The following is a 16,212-nucleotide window of genomic DNA, read 5'->3' on the forward strand; positions in this document are numbered from 1 at the left end:
GTGGTTGGACACAGTCTGCTCGAAATGATGAGGCCACGCTCAGCCCTGCAAAGGGAAGGCTGCCCTCAACAGCGAGACCAGTGCAGGCCTAGCCCTCTCCTTTGGGCGCAATTTTGCCTGTAGTTCAAACGTCCGCGTGAGGGGAGGGAGGAAAGAGCAGGAGGCCACGTGTGCGAGGAGCATCCCTTCCAAGAGCAGGGTTCCCAGCCGCGATGTGCTGACAACGGACATGTGCTTGCAGCGGAATCTAGGAGAAGAGGGAAAAAGAGCTGAGGGCCCAGACTCTGCCTTGGCTTGCGTTGCCCTGGTCTGATACATTTCATATGGCAGACGGTGCTGGTAGGTAGGACAGGATCCTAAAACCAGCATCTCAAAATTGCACTTTTTTTTTTGTCTATACCTGTTTGCAGCTTCTTAAAATGCAGACTTTAAGTTCGCTCTGGAACTGGTCACCTATTCAAGCTTCTCCAATATGCAAGAAAACTGCTCAACAAAAATAGAAGAAACAGTTTTCAGCTTCCACTAACTGGTAGAGTAAAGAAACACCCTTATTCGTACAAGCGCGGTAGGCTATTTTCTGCTGGGAGTATTTTGTTCCAAGCTGCACAAGAGTGCTCTGCTAAAGAACAAATCATGCTATTAGACTTGCACTTTAATCTTCCCTTTGGGAACACAGAGCTTCCTAATGTAATCTTGATGGTACCAAAAAGCATTATTATAATTTTAATGCACGTAACAAATTATCATTGTCCCCTATTTGCAAAGGTGAAGGGAGATATCTTTTATGCATATGCTAGAACGAATGTAAAAAAGTGCTGTTCCTCATCTCCCTCCTCTGGGGAGCACCTTTCCCTCCCTTTCTCCTAGGAGTGATAGGTGAGGAAGAAGGTATGCTTTCCATATAACCCAGCTATCCAAATTTGACCCATAAATATCCTCAGTCTTTGCTCCAGAAGTAAGTTAATAGACCAGAGGGCCAAAATGAACAGTTGTTGAGACCATACAACCTTTTTAAAATCACAGGCTGATTGAACCTGTGCACAACTTGCAGAAAAATATTTCTCCTTGATTTTAAAATGCCTGCAGCAGAGGATCCACCACAAGCCTTGACAACCAGTTCCAGAGGCTAGTTACCCCTGCTGCTCAGATATCCATCTCTCTTACTGCAGGTTTGAACTAGTCTAGATTTCAAATTCTCATCTCTAAGCCTATCCAATATATAGTCTTTTTTTCTTTAGGGGGGGAAAGAAAAAAGGAAAAAAGTCTGGTTAGAAATGTATCGGGGAATGATGTTAGAGATGGAGATGTGGGTAAGTTTAACCATCTAATTGATGGTTCTTAGAGTCTCTCAACAAATATGGTTCCTTGATACACAGCTTTTCCGTGCTGCTGGACTGTTCAGGAAAACATTCCCTCTGGGCCAATTTACTTACTTCTTGCCAGCATAACCAAGAGCTTGTCATCCAGTTTCCCTGTAATTGCTTGCTGTTTGCTTTTGTGCTGCTGTGCATTGCTCAGGGCCTCAAGTACTAGTGTCCTCGATAACCGAACTGGCTAAGCTTCTGTGTCAAAACTAGAGGAAACAAACAAAGCAAAGGGAACCCAGCAAGAAAGCTGTAAATGTATCCACAGGAGGTGGAGACTCCTTATGCTTTTAGGTGAATCAAGTACTTGCGAGGTGATGCTGTGACAGCCCTTCAGTAACGTGGATTCGTATCTGGAGAGACTTCTTCCTCGCATGGACCAGGCAGGAGCACGCTGCTGCCTTGCTGAGACCTGGGTGCCATGGAGGAGCCGCAGCTGTGACGGGCACGTGGTTGAGCACTACAGGTACCATGACGGGCTGCAGCTCCTCCTTCGGCCTTGAGGTGAAGCCCATAGCAAGAGGGTGCGGATGAGGCTACCAAGACTAACTTTAGTCAAGGAGGGTGAAGGTTGCTTTCCTCTGAAATGGGTGGATGAGGCCAACTCATCTACAGAGCAATCCAACTGAAAAACCTGGCTGGAGGAGGCCCATATTGCTCCTCGATGTGGCTGGCTGATGTGCGTGAGGAGCACGGGAAGCGACTCACCAGGATACGGCTCTTGGCCCCAAGCTGCTAGCAAGGGATGAGCAGATCCAGCCAGTCCCTGGGCTAGTCTGCCATCTAAAGTGCTGCCTGCATCCAGCTGTCCCTCGTAATCTCAGTGGCTCCAGGAAGGTGCCACCACATTCCTGCATGTCCATGAGACACAATCCCAACTCTTTATGGCCGTGTTTTAAAAGCAGCAACATTTAGTTAAAAGAAAGCTTTATAAATTGATCAGTTTTCAGAAAATCAGCAGTGCAGGACAGATTGGGCCAGAGATTGTCATCTTCTGTAATCTCTCGCAGTGACACCGGCAGCCTGGGGAGGTGTTTTAAGCAATGCAAAAGCACCACCAGCCAATATAATTTGTTGCTGTGAAATGGAACAGAAAGCAATACACTGCTTATCTCCTCCGTGCAGATACAGAAGTACAACATGCCATACAACTGATTTTAACAGAGGATATGTTAAAATGTATTGGTTTGACCCAGCCTTGCATGGTGTGGCACTATAAAAATAGCTCTGCATAACATCAGTGAAGTACCCTACTGTAGATTAAAAGCTGACTAGAAGGCTGATCTCAGAAGTACAAGTTTTTCAAGGGGGGAACATATCAGTGAGGAATAATTCTAGGATCCTTACCTATTTTAGGGCTCTTCTGGATTTTCTTTTCTGCTCTGGAAATAAACAACATATCACACAAAATACACGAGCCAGTGAAAGAGAACTCCTGCAAGTGCAGCGCTGGAACACGCTTCCAGAGATCAGCTAAACCACCACGACATCTGAGGCAGGATTAGGTGTAATTAGACCAAGCCAGGCAGATGTCAAGCCATGTTGAATCCGCCTCAAAACTCACAAATGAGGTTTCCATCTCCACCCGTGGGGAGGATATTCTGTTCCCTCCCTAATTACGTTGCGCTTCCACTGCACAACTTTCCAGACAGTTAAAACTTTTTCCTAACAGCGAATCTAAATCTTAATCCTTTGCTTTATGTAAAGCCGAATTTGTGTCTCCTCGTAGCAGCTGGAGAGTAACTGCTCACCAGTCTTTTTTTCACGTTCTGCTTCCACTCCTCTCTATTACCCTGCTTTGTTCAAACTTTCCATAAAGATCGCCGATCCTGATCTCCCAGATGTCCCCGGACCTTGTCCAATGCGTGCACGTTTTCAGAGGTGCAGGGTCCCTGCTCGAGCACCCCGTGACAGCCGATGTGTTACCAGCCCCAGGGAGAGAGGGCGAGTTTCTTTGCATGTCCTGTGTGCAAAGCACTGGCTCTTATGGGTCCCAGTATGTTATTTGTGTGACAAGATGATATTATTAACTCATGTCCAGTTTGTTTTCATTGCTGCTTTTTTCAATCCTACTGGCTAGCCAGCGATTCCCATTCCAGCATCTGAATTTTAGTTTTTCTCTCATTTGTATGTGCATTTCTTTGCACTTGTCTGTACTGAACGTTTTCTCTTTGATTTCAGACCATTTTCCAATTTATCAAGGTCTCTTTGAATTCTAATCCTGTCCTCCAAAGCACGTGCAGTCATTCCAAGACTGATGTCATTCAGTTTCCTCAGTTTTGTTGTCAATCGTTAATATTTAGTAGAATCACGACCAGGAGGGTCCCTGCTAGATGGCACTTTCCATGCCCTTTGCCAGTGAACTGTTCATAGTAACTTTTTTCATGTGTTGTTGGCCCCTAATCTGTTCTCAAAATTAATTGCTAATGATTCAGAAAATGCTTCAGTTAGTGTCTTATGATAAATCTAGATGATTCTTAGTAATCTTGAAGTGACTTTTCTACTGTATTTTACCGGGTTGATCCTTTGCTGCTGTCATTCTGAAAGAAATATAATTGGTTTTTCATTGTAATGTAAAAACATTCAGCCTTTTCTATGGCATTTAATAAATTGTGCACCTTCTTAGTTAATGAATGACTTTATACTTTGCTATTCCTCCTTGCTATTTTCAAGTCTTTTAGTCTTCAGATTTGGGGTTCCTGTGCAGTCACGTTATATGTATGTCCTTGCTTTCACAGCTTACGCGCTCCAAAGATGACTGCACAACAGGTAGAGAGAGAAACGGTGGAAACAAAGCAAAAAGCACTTTAATTCTTCAACATATGCGATATAAGCCATGCTCAGGGAAGAGAGGGCTCTGTCTTCCACAGCAGCGCAGTCAGCAGCTGTGGTGGAGGAGCGCCACATGAGTCCCAGCGAGGCTCTGGGCCAGAAGAAGCTGAAGCCATCAGAGATGTTATCGTTAAGGAAGCATTGAGAGCAGGAATGAGAGGTGTCACACCTGCATGCGGTGCTAGTGTGACACACGCTCAAAGAGTATGTGCTCGTGTGACTTTATACTTATCAGTATTTTATTTAGGATGGCATAGAGCATAAGAGCGTTACTTAGAAGCATCTGGTGGGTAAGGCTTTCCAGATATGGACACCTTCCTCCTCCCCAGCACTCTCCCTAATGAAAGTTGCATCTTTCTGCAGTAAATATCCCAGCGCATGGTGACTGCTTAGAAATGCCACTGGACCCTGGTGGTGGTTCACAGCAGAGCACCGGAAGGCAGGGGACGTGGAGGCACAGGCCTGCGGGAGCGACGGGAGAGGTGCCCAGGCCGCCGGAGATGCTCTGCAGGAAGGAGGGCTTCCCTGGCGCGGGCACTGCCTGCGTGGCTCCATCCGTTTGGGGGAAGACTTGCCTTTCTGTAAGTCCTGCTCTTTCTTCCCCGACTGAGGCATGCGTGTGTGATATCCTCATGCCCTGTGAGCAGATTAAGGCATTTTTCCTCTTTTTAGTGCACTCCTACTTCATACAGACAAGAAGAAATTGTTTCTGTTTTACCTTTATGTATCATCCACACGTATTTCTGACTGTTGCACTGTATCCTCTCAAAGCTGGTTGTGAAATTATAAGATAAGCCTTTAACCCACATTCAGTTTTAGTATTTCAGATCGGGTTATTTTCATAGAAATCATCCTGCACTTCCCCCTTGAGGCTTTTCAGCTCATAAATTAAAGACGCGATGTTCGTGTGCAGCACTGCAGGCTCAACCACAGCATCTCTGCAAGGGAGGGTAGCACAGTCTGTCTCGCAGATCTTGGTTCAGTCTCAACTACTTGTTGCATAATACTCATTAAAACTGGTAGAAAACATAATTTCTATCACATACAAGATTCCAGCTCTTCAGTATCTGTTTTCAAGCTGAACTGGAAGAGGAATTTGTATCTCAGAATCATCTGGGGAGTCTGTTCGAGAATTTTGTGCTGGAAACATCATGTTGTTCTCTGGTTGTTATCGATTAATTCATGTTAATAGTATGAGTTAAAAATGAGCACCATAAAAGTCGAACTAAAATCTAGTGAAATTAAGGAGTTGAAGCTAAGCTCTTTGCTGCTATGAAACAAGAAACTAGCTTCATTCCTGGTGGAGTTTCTCGTCCAAATATGTTAATTACACCACCGTCATCCACCCAAACCTCCTTCCTTTGGATGTTGAGTGTTACGAACGTTGAGCACGTGCAAAGGAGTTCAGCCCAGCCTTTGGTGCCTCCAGCAATGGGAAGTCCCCCTGGACGCTTCGCCAAACCATGTGTGTAGTCTGGCCGTGTCTGTGCAAACAACAGCACTCACAGGGGGAAAAAAGTGGGAGACCATTTTACTCCCCAAAACGAAGAAAATTGGAATTATCAGTTAATACGGGGCTATGTGTTCTGTGCCTTATACTGACATCAGTGAACCAAATCCGCACAGCCAATGCCAGCGTTCATTAAAGAGCAAGGGAGTTTGTTCTGATGGCAAAGGTGAATCTGCAGAAACGTGAAAACTAATCAGTTTTACAATATTCAACTGGGAATATTAACTAATTTTAGAATGAGTGTTATACAGAATGAATCGAATAGCTTATGGCTTTACTGTTTTAATTACTTTAGGAAAGGTGACGCTGTAGGTTATCTAAAGGAAGTTTCCTGGTTAAATGAATATTACAGCTGTGATCGGAGAAGTTTTATTATTCCTATCCATCATAAAATGCATACGGCATGACGAGGTAGTACATAGCTCAGATTTCATTACTAGTAGGTCAGTGCAAGTGAGCCAGTTTGAATAAAAACTGTCTTTAGTAGGGAGGTGGCGCAAAGCTGCTCTCATCTACCTCTTCTTTTAGCCAAATTGATTGCCAGCATTGACAAGAGAGATCAAGGTTTGCAGGCAGTGTTTTCAGGATGTGGGCTGTGGCTTTATTATATATATTCTCTTCTTTTTGGTGTTAATGTATTTGGCTATTGTGCTCCAGCAGAGCTAGCTGTGTGAAGAGGGATATGTGGAGAAATGATCTGTAGGCACAGCAGGGAAGGAAATGGCCTTGGTGTGTCTAGAATTTAAATTTTAAGTAAACTTTCTTTGGAAAAATAAGTTCTTGCTAGCAAATTGGTAAAATGCAGCTGAAAGAAGCAAAAGGCTGTTTTAAATTAAATTAAAGCAGTTGATGGTGCCGTGCTTACTCGATAAATGATGCTTTCACACACTGCTACTCTGTCCGCAGGGCTGCAGGGAAAACATCAGAGCATATTGAACGCAGTCGTGGAGGCATCAGGGCTGTGGTCAGCTTGGCCTGAGCAGGAATAGCTGGGGAAGAAGCAAAGCTGACCGTGCCGGTAACCAGATCAGCTCGTTTAAGTAAACTTCTAGATGACGCTCAGCTAGGCAACAGAGAAAGGTTTTTGTTGCTTATTTCAAGTACTCCAAATAGCAGCTGTTGCTCCCTGTCCCTCTCTTCCCCCCCTCCAGCTGTCAGCATCTGCTTCCCTCCAAAAGGCCGATTTAGCTCGGTGCGGGGCAGGAGAGGCTGGAGGCCGAAATAGCTGCCGTGGGGATGCGTGGTACGAGGTGGGCGATCACGGGACAGCTCGAGCTGCCGTCTGCCCGAGGGAGCCGGGGTGCAGCTCTTCCCGGTGCCGCTGCCCGTGGAAGTGGGGCCTGAGCAGGTTTGTCCTGCAGTGGCAGGCTGTCTTCTGCCATACACAGTCAGGGGCTATGCCCTTGCAAGGGCTTTGAGCATCAGTCCTCGTGACCCAGGACCTCTTCTTGTTCTTGTGAAACTGTCCTCATTTTGTACACTGGGTAGCAGAAGAAGATTTCTGAGGACATAAATAGTACAGCGCGACTGCTGTAGGTTGAATGAGGGGTCCTGTGGCTGTTTGATGAGAAGAAATGCAACTGGCCTTCTCCAGAGGTTTGGTAGGAAGTACATGTAGATGTGCATGGAGGCTGCCCCAACAGGAGTCCGGCAAAGGGAGATGCAGCTGGGATTGTGCCAAAATGCTTGGTGCTATAAGATGCAGGTGATCCCAGATTTGTCCAGAAGGAAACAGAAATGCAAACACTTAGAGACTTAGATGTAAGCCCAAATAAAGAGCCCTACACCGTTAAGCAGCAGAGTTTTTTTTTAAGATGAGATTTTACACTGGGCCAGCTAAATCCTTTTGTGAAATAAACCCTTAGAAACACGTCTAAGACCTTTGTGAGTTGAAGTCTCAGTTGATGTAATGAGCTCTCGGCTGCCCATCACACTGGCTGCAGCAGAGGGCTACCAGCCACGCATGTGCAAGCACCATGGAAATGTCCCAGAGCAAAGGAGATGCTTGTAGTTCCCTTCTCATAAACGTCTGTCTGACAAAGCCTTTAGAAATCAGCATACTGGAGTATGAAAGCAAAGCGTATGTGCAGTATCTTTGTGTTTTCCTCTAGTTTCATCTACTGTTCTAAGCCACTGTCCTACATGGGCAAATTCTGGGAATTTCAGGCTTTGATGTATTTACGATTAAAAAATTGTGCCGCATCTTTTCCTCTTCTCACTATCGATACTATGTTTGTCTGCATGTTGTACATTGCACATGGTTCGCTTAGATCACAAATCTAGTTGTCTTTTTGACCTAATGGAAATGTTACAGCTGCATTTGCCAGTATCTAGGTGGTATGTGACAAACATCCTTAAAAGCACCCATTAAGCTTACTTGTTTCATGAAAATGCCATGAAATAGGTCTGTGTATTCACATGAGCTGTGCAAAAACCCTGTCAGTGTTTGAGAAGCCAGGAATGAATAGTTTCCAATTCAGGTCAGGTCGGAAGTGCCACATACCGTGTAAAGGCAAATGTCTAGGTTAAAAGCTGTGCAATGTTTGCAGCATGCAGCTCCCCATGCAGCTTGCAGCCAGGATGTTTCCTGAAAGCTTCAGTTATTTGTTGCTGTTTGCTCTTTTACAGAGAAAACGGTCTGATAGGGATTTGAATAGGATCTGCGCTGGACTCTGTGGCCCGTAAGCGCAGAAGAGCCTGGACGCATGTTACCGTGTGCGTTACACGATAGAGCCTGTAGGTACAACTGACGATTATGTGTCGCTGAGGATTATAGTGGATTATACTTTTAAAATATAAATCGCTGAAAATCTTGGCGCCTGTTAACTGGGTATTGATCAGAAGAGATGTGGCCTATACCCCAAGCATCGTGCACTGCAAACGGTGCAGACAACCACCCTTGCAGGGGCGGGGGGCTGCGAGTCTCCCCTTTCGTACATAGGTAAGCCTCGACGACGGGGATGGCAGCAAGTAGGCGGGCACCGGCCGGCTCCCCTCCCTGGTAAATGGCTCTCAAGGACGTCAAACAGCACGTGCCACTAAACCAGGGCAGCGAACTTGCTGCTCTAGGTCCTTTCCATTTGATCTTTGCCAAATGACTTTGCCTAAGGAGACTTTTGGGATATTCTCTTGGACTAACTGGAGGAGCTGTATGGTGATAGATCAATGGATTGGTCTTTGTAAAGTGACTTGAAACTCCTTGGACAGGAAAATACCCAATTTAGTCTTACTAATAGCTAGTATTTAACTTGCAGGGGGAAGGTGGGGGGGGTGGAGGAAAACTTTTTCCACTCTTTTTATGTCTTAGATGAAAGCTTGCTCATTTTAACGACTCCCTTGCTATTCTATTTTGTCCTTTTGGCTTCAGAAGCACATTATAGGTACACAATTTGTGCTTTGGCTTTGAAATTCCCCCAGTGAATGATCCCATGATCATAGGATTTGTACAAACTTGCAATTAGGATAGCCCCAGTGTTTCCTTCACAACAATAGCCAACATGTGAACTAACAACTTCTCTTACGAGTTGCTTACAGCAAGCTTTTATAATGAAGCTACTTCAAAATTTTAGCAATTTAGCACCATATAAGGAAAAGAAAAAAGAGGAGGAGGGGAATTTACACCCGATATATGTGTTTTCTGTAGTCTAGATAGTCTCTGCTAGTAGTCCACTTATGTGGTGCAGCTCTAAGCTTTGAGATGCTCTTGACTGACCATTGACTGCTGAATGTGGAGACAGATGACTGTTAGATGTACGAACTTAAATGCTGGAGTAGAAATTCTGCCTAGGAGCTGGTGGGCCAAATCCATCACTGAGGAGATGCTGGTGCTAAAAGCAGGTGGTGAGACAGGACTGCTCCAGTGCGTAGGTCTGTGGACTTCTCTGATTTCTTTTGCTTCATTTTTTTGTTTACCTCACTGAGCTGCAAGTTCAGGAGCATCTAGACAATGAAGAGGCATTGACAGGAACTCGCTATCGGCTGTACTTGCAAATTATACTACAGTACTGAAGCACTGACAAAAATAGAGGCGCAGCAGAGCTTTTTGCATTAGCATAAACTCCTCCATATGGCTGCTACAAGCAGAATTCCTCACGCGTCACGGTCTGAACTCCCCTGGCCAAACGAGACAGAAGCTGAGATTTACATCTTTCACAGTGCCTCTCCGTGAATCCTGCCGGTGTGGTCCTGAGCTGCCGAGGGAAACCGTGGGAGGGGCCACCAGACGTGCTTCAGAAAGGCATGCTAACTGATTAGATCCTGCAAATGCAGCCTGAATGATTAAAAATATAATATTATTCTCCTCAAAAACTTCTTTCTTCCCAAAGATCCTTCTGTCAATGTGAAGACCTTGGACAGTAGGATGACAAAATTTTTTAAAGGAACTGATCAAAGCACTGTACGGGCTGACGAGCTTAGTACTGTGATGAGATCAAATGTTACACATCAAAGCAACCATCAGAGAACCATGTTCAAGGAAAAACAACTGTCAAAAAATGGCTTGTTTGCTTTCCATGCAGATGTTAAACTGGAATGACATGACTGCCATCCGCTCTCCTCTGCAGACACCTGGGCTGAGGCACGCGGCGTGCTCTTCCTGCAGAGCCCGAATATTCACAGTCCTCGTGTCTTTCTGAAAGCACATGGGAGATGGCAAAAAATGATCTTCTCATCTGTCAATGAATTAAGTGTTCATGTGACTGAGACACTAATACCACCAGGCAGAGTTTGAGAGGAGGATGGGCTGAATTTGTCTCTTCAGTGCTGCTAATGCTCTGCTGTCACCTGGAACGTGCTTCCCCTCACGCTGGCTGCTGGTGGGTTCGACCAGCTCTTCCCTATTGCCTGCTCCCAAGTAAGGTGAGGAGACGTTGCTCAGTCCCATGAGTGCTGGTGTCATTAAAAGCCAGACAGCTTTCTGCAAGCTGTCTCCTTCCCCTGCACCCTTCATGGCTTTCAGAGCACCCTTTCCACCAAAATAAATCTTCTCAGTGCAATTTCAGGATCATGCAGGGAGCAGTGTGCAACTTAAAGAGCTATGAGATAAGCCCCTACACGTTAAGGGTCTGCCATTCCTTAAACATGCCCAGATCTGTCTTTACTGTGTGATGTTGGTTACTAAGTTGTAAGTGGACTTGCGAGAGTTACTCCTGGAAAGACGGTTGTCCGTGGCTGAGTGTGCCGAGCACTGGAGGCACAAGCGGGTCTGGAGGGAGAGGGGTGAGGAGGCGGCAAGACCTGTTGCTCCCTCATGTGGGTCTTGCTCTTGCTTCCCAGACGGGCTGAGGTTGCCGGAGTACCTCAGCCATGCAGCTGGTAGTAAAGCAGAGTGAAATAGGAGGAAAATGGAGAAATTTTGTGTTACCTTTTTTTTTAATCATTGAACTTAAAAATGTTAAATGTTAGTGCTGGCATCGATATAATAATTAAAATAACAAGTAAAGTAATAACGCTATCAGCTGGAATTGATAAAGCACGTAGATGCTTGGTACACAACTGTCATACCTGGAAAGTGGCTTCAGCTCTCCCTTTCCTCTCGGATCGGGAGTGCTGGACGCAGAAGTGTCCGCAACGATTCGCTTATGGATAGCTGCACGGGAGCAGCTCATGCCTGCCCACATGGGCACCTTCAGCTCAGCATGGGCTGGTTTGCTCTAATGAGAGCAAAATAAGCCAGGACCTAGGGATATTTACTGCTTTCCTCTGTGCAGGGGCCAAGTGCTGGCCGCATGGAGCATGGTCCTTGGACATGGAGGTTTCTCCTTGGCGGGTCCCTACTGCTCCTTTGCACGGGAGCCGAAGCACATCGGGATAACCCTCCTTTTCCACCACTGCCTTTTCCATTGCTAATGTCGGTAAAGATTTCTTTCCTGACATCAGACCTCTTACTTAATCACACAATATATTTGCCAGTTTATCATTAGGTGTAGATTTGTATAACCTTAAATTAAATTTAGCTACTAGGCTTGAATTATTTCCTTCCTGATTACCCATTTGTATGAAACAATAGCCATTAATCTCTCTCCTTTCCCCTGGCATGCTACTCTCAGAATTTACCCTGCTGAGGGCTTGAGAAGAACAGAGAAAACACTTTCATTCTTCTGTAAAAGGATTTCAACATGCCCTTCTCTTGCTTTGTACTCAACCTCTTAGATTAAAAAGCTGCTTTTCTACAGTTAATTTCTCCTTCGCTCTTGTCTGCATCTTTGACTTTCATGTGAGTTCATTGAAAATATGGTGCTAAACGCAGTTCTTGCATTAGAAGTAATGCAAATTATGTGAAGTCCCAGTGTGTGAATATAAACTTGATAGTATTGGGGGGGGGTAGTGTTGTGGGTGGGTATTGCTGAACAAGGAGGAGAAAATAGAGAGGACTGTTATCCAAATGGAGAGTGTTGGAAAGAGCTCTCCCTTCCTCGGGTCTGCTCACTGCTGATGGGGAAAAATAACTGTAAATTAAGAAAATATACATTAGTGAAGCTGGTTTGGGCTCTGAAACTGTCTTTTCTGCAGTCTGTTGAGATGAGAAAGTAACAAGGTGCCGGCGTCCCGGTCCAGTTTGGGTTGCAGGGCTCCAAAAGATGCAGAGGCTCCTGCTGAGTCCCTGAAAGTCAGGCATCACGTGCCCAGCTGGCTGTGACATGAGTTTCTGGAGACGTGAGTCTAGGTGGAAACTAACCCTGCAAGGATCCTGTTGAACCTCTAAGCCCAGGGAGGTCTTGGGAAGGGTCTAGTTTGGACTCAGTCCATCACCCTGTTCAGCTGAGCACATGGAGGACATGCACAGTCACCTCTTGGCTCCGTTCCCCTCAGCAGATCTCGCAGTGTTGACACAATTGTGAAATCCGTGATGTTTGGGGACAGTCCTCAGACCAGAGATATTTTTGTCCAGAATGACTTTCCTGCTGGAAATGACGGTTTCTGTGTGGTGCTTCCTACATCCTGTCCTTGGTAAGCTAAGTAGTGGAGTTAAAGAACTGAAAACTCCAGAGAGGGGACATCCCACCAGAGCTGACATCAAAACGCAATTGCTGATTAGGTCTGAGAAACCTGTATTTCTTGGAAAAAAAAGAGCTGGCCACAGTCTGACCCTGAGGGGAAATAAATAACCAACCGCTAAAGTGAACGCCACCATACACGGGTTGCCGTAAGACCTCTGGGGACATTGCAGGTTCCCTACATGGGTGATGTATAAAAGCCACCCTAAAGGGTCAAAAGAAGGTAGAAAATTTTTCAGCTGATGTAAAACAGGACTAGAGTATCTAGAGGTTTTGTCTGTGTAAGATATAACATAGTGTACTGAATTTTACTGCTAGTGGCTTATTTGAGAAAAGTCAGTAATGTTTCTGTTTTTATCAAAATGCATTTTACTGAAAACCTATATTTAACACCTCTTCCAACCCACTGGAAATTCAGAGAACGTGCCTCCAACAAATCCCCCTTGCTGCCCGCCCTCCTTTCTCCACCCCCTAAATGTTAATTGTACTCGGAGACTGGAAAGCAACTAAACCGGGATGCAAATCCCAAGGAAATAACCAGGTGGGAAGATCTCCCGACTGTGACTTTCTAAGTGCATTATTATCTTCAGCTTTCTTTTTAACAAACCCGTTACTATGACTACAGCACAGAGAACTGAGCTCTGCTTTTAAGGATTAATGGTGCTTATCGCTCCTGCCAGGTACCGCAAGGAAGTTTTCCTTCATCTCCTCTTTCTGGCAGCCCCCCAGGACGCGGGGCTGCGGCCGGCGGGCTGCCCGGCTCCCCTCCGTCGCTCGTCCTTCCGGGCACTCGCAGCAATTTGGTTTCTCCAGGCATGTGTGTGCTGCTTTCCCAACCCTCTGGATGAAGCTTTGGACGGTGGCATCGGCAGAGACCCCCACGGTGTGGGGCACGCTTGGAGGGACGCAGGATTAAACCGTGCAATGGGAGAACCAGGGCTGGGATTCACCCCACAACTTGTGGCCCGTAGGCAAACGGGACCCAGGGCCTAGGGGGAAATGCAAGATGAGCTGCTGGGAAACTTCCCGTCCAAACGCTGGAGTGAAAGTATCGTTTGTGCAAAGCACTCTTTCTCCGTGCAGAAAGGCGGTTTGCCTTAGGTTGTCTTCCCTCCTCCTTCGCTCTCCTCATCGCTGGCGTTAAAATGGTGCCGTCACCAAACAACGTCTGATGCTTTAACCGAGTCTTGAATCCCGGAGCAGAAAGGTGGGTTTCCCCAGTCAGCCAAAATCCACCGATACCTTTTAAGTCATTTTTAGAAGGTGGGGACATTTCTTATTCAGTTTCCCTTTAAAGCAAAGGGTTTCATAAGCAAAAAAATTCAAGCGGTGTTGTGTGCCTGTGAGAGGAGGACGAGCTAGCCGGGTCGGGCACGAGCGGCCGGTGAAGCCCAGCGCTGCTTTCCCGATGGCAAAAGCAAGCGAAGGCGCGAAAGGCAAAGGGGAGGTTTCCTCTCTCCCTCTCTTGCCCCGGCTCTTCACCATGGTTTCCCACGATTTACTCCTGCGGGTGCTGGTGCTTCTCGGAGCTGATTTAGTGCAAAAGGACCCAAAAGAAACCTGGCAAAAGAAGCAGTAGTTTTCTGTTCCGCCAGCTGACGAAGCCTGTGAGAAGTATCTGACGTTCTCAGAGCCAGCAAGAGGCGGGACGCGCGCCCGGATCCCGCGGGAAGCCCAGGGCTGCCGGAGCCGGGGCGTCCTCCCTGCCCGCGGATGGGACCGTTTCCACGTGTTGGTGTTAGAGCACTGATCTCTGCGCCCGGCTCGATCTTCTGGGCTAGACGCGGTGTCAGAATAATCCCCGTTCGTGTTAGCGCACCTGTGTCCTTGGAAAGCAAACTCTTCGTTTTTGTTGGCTGCAGAAACAGCCCTGCCTGTCTATATCTATGTTCACTTTGAGATTACTTTTCCGTGAGCATTTTGCATTGCAAAAAGTCTGTGTGCTTATGCTTTGCTCTCATGAGCTGGTTTGCAAATGAATTTCAAGTCCAAAAATTTTGTGTGGACAGAGACATCCCCCTCGCCCCGTTTTCCAGTAGCCCTAATTGTCAAAAAGCTGTAATCACAGAAATCTACACATCTGGGTAGAGCACAAATCTGAAAAGTTTAAGATCAAGCGCTCGCAGTGCAAGTCTCCGGCTCTCGCCCAGGCATCAGGAGTAGACTCTGCCTCTACCTTTGCCTTCCAAACATAGCAGAAATGGACTCTGTGGTCTTAAAGGGTCAAAATGGCAATCTGGGGCTGTGGAGCTGCTTTATCCAGAAACAACGGTTGTGACGGGAATCTCCAAGTTCTGCCATACAAGTTCTTTGCATTTTCTCATAACATATAGGCGGGCGGTGATGGGGAGCTGTATGGGTTTTTTTAACTTATGTTTGCATGCATCCCAGATCACCAATTTCAAAATAACTCTGTAATGCCATGCAGGGTAAACAAACAGAAAATAAAATAGGAGTAAGAGGCAGCCTGCAGAAAATATGGAGGGCCCCAAACAGGAAAAAAAACTATTGAAATGTTTGAAGAGGCTGGAACCGTGAACTGGGATGCTAGCAGGGAAAGTCGCGTGCAGATCCCAACTCCGGCTGGGGAGGAGGGGCGGGCTTGGGGGCTGGGCCGCGTCCCCACGGACCGCAGCGCACGCTCGTTAGGCGAAGCAGAAGTGTGCGGGGACAGCCGGTACCGTGGGGGCGGCAGGAGGGACACGACACCCGCAACGGGAGACGAGGGAATCGGTGAGCGAGCGCTTTGCTCCGGCTGGTGAGCTAATTGACCAAAGTGCAACCTTCAGCTTTATAAAATCGTAGACGACTGCACCTAAAAAGGCTGAAAGCTCGGTAAGGCCACGTTTCATGTAGGTGCGCTGCTGTTTCGTTTGAGAGCGTAGTTTAGGTCCCACTGAACCATTAAGCAGGTATTCATATGATCTAAAGCAGGTAGAAATAATGAAGTATATTGTGGAAAGGGCCATTATTCTTTCAGCTGATTATGTTATAACATCCTGCTGATTGAGTTATGGCTGTGAAATTACTCTCTGTCCATATATTCTCATATATTTAATGTCCAGGGTACATCTGTTCTGCTTAGGATGACAGACGAGGGGGAGTTTATTCCTGCAACCCTTGTGCCTGTAACTAAGTCACCCTCTTATCACTTGTGCAATGGCCAAGGGGCACGTGCTGGAAAGAGAAGGCAGCAGGCTTAATTGCTGAGCTCTACTGTCACAGCTCCCCTTGCAACGAAAAATTGGTGCTCCCACGAGGTGCTGAGATTAGATCCTGTGCAAGATTCCCTGCAAAGAGCTATCAGAGAAATGCAGGCTTGACCTCACTGTCACCCCTCGTCCTTCACTGGGACGTCTTGGAGAGACAAGTTTCTGCTGGGCTGTTGAATTAAGGCCGCTAAATAGATGAAATGCCCTGCTGGGCACCTAGTCTCATTTGTAATGGCCAGAAATGCCCATTGCATATGGGAGCTTGAACTAAATAGCAACCTTAGCTATCAAATGGAGAG

This window comes from Rhea pennata, chromosome 5 (assembly GCF_028389875.1).
Source record: "Rhea pennata isolate bPtePen1 chromosome 5, bPtePen1.pri, whole genome shotgun sequence".
Lineage (NCBI taxonomy): Eukaryota > Metazoa > Chordata > Aves > Rheiformes > Rheidae > Rhea > Rhea pennata.